This window comes from Penaeus monodon, chromosome 30 (assembly GCF_015228065.2).
Source record: "Penaeus monodon isolate SGIC_2016 chromosome 30, NSTDA_Pmon_1, whole genome shotgun sequence".
NCBI classification, from domain to species: domain Eukaryota; kingdom Metazoa; phylum Arthropoda; class Malacostraca; order Decapoda; family Penaeidae; genus Penaeus; species Penaeus monodon.
This window is the reverse complement of record NC_051415.1, coordinates 23,344,735-23,345,920: the sequence shown is the minus strand read 5'-3', so window position 1 is coordinate 23,345,920 and position 1,186 is coordinate 23,344,735. Positions and strand designations below refer to the sequence as shown.

At 51.7% G+C, this 1,186-nt stretch overlaps 1 protein-coding gene across 1 annotated transcript in view; it reads left to right on the top strand.

Moving 5' to 3' along the window:
- The window catches only part of LOC119592647 (serine/arginine repetitive matrix protein 2-like), a gene marked incomplete in the record, with an annotated part of 68,424 nt that overhangs the window by 59,140 nt on the left and 8,098 nt on the right, over nt 1-1,186 (top strand).

Sequence of the window (1,186 nt, the reverse complement as noted above, 5' to 3'; positions counted from 1 at the left end):
TAAGATGAGGTAGGTGAGTCATCGCCCATCTACTTATTGATGCTGGCCCTTCTCTCGCTTTTATCTTGGCAACACTTAGGCTGCTCCTCGGTTAGGAATTTTTAATTAGAAATAACCGGACTTAACTCTGCATTATCTATTCGATTACAGAACATCAATTAATGAATAAAAGTCCGCACCAATTTGTGACCGCCAATCATGAAGGCCGAAAAGAGAGAGAGAAAAAAAAACAGTGCATCAACAGGTGCATTTAATGATTTTCCATCCATTTATACGAGGGAAAATTTCACCACAGTAATATATAAAACTGTCGTTGAATTCAGTCAAGGAAGCACAGTAAATGCTCATCAATCCTCCCTTGTCAACACCTGGCGGGTCTGGCAGGCCTCAAAAGATGAACTCAACGGAACTGTTTCATTTCTGTCGTAACTCTCGCCCCGTGCACGCTGACGAGGCACGGGCGGCGGGGGCGTGGGGGTGATGAAGAGGCGACGGAGCCATGAGTCTGATGAGGAGGACGTGGGGTTGTGGTTGGATGAGGGGGGGCGACAGAGCCATGAGTCGGGTGATGAGGTGATGTGAGTTGTGATGGGGGGGCGACAGAGCCATGAGTCGGGTGATGAGGTGATGTGAGTTGTGATGGGGGGGCGATGGAGCCATGAATCGGGTAATGAGGTGACGTGAGTTGTGATAAGCCATGAATCAGGTGATGAGGTGACGTGAGTTGTGATGAAGGGGAATGACGGAGCTATGAATCTGGTGATGAGGTGATGTTGTGAGTTATGATGAGCGGGGGGCGACGGATTTATGAATCTGATGATGAGGTGAAAGCGCTATGAGGATGATGAGGCGACGAACCACGAGTGTAACGGAAGGGCAAAGGGACTGACTCTAGTCAAAAATGACGGAGCCTTGAGGAAGCGCTGTAGCCACGAGTCATAGGAGATTCGACGGAGCCGTAACCGATAAGAATGAGAAGGAGCCACGAGTCCTATGAGGATGCGACGGAGCCACGAGCCTAATGAGGCGGTTGCAAGGGCTGCGTGCGTCGCGTCGTGAGGAGCCCGGTGCCTAGGAGCGCGGAGGTGGGCTGCGTGCGGGGGCGGCCGCGGCCTCACACACGCTTCCATATACAGTCTCCTCCGGTCGTCTCATTCCACCTCCACCTGGAACTTGATGTGTCCTT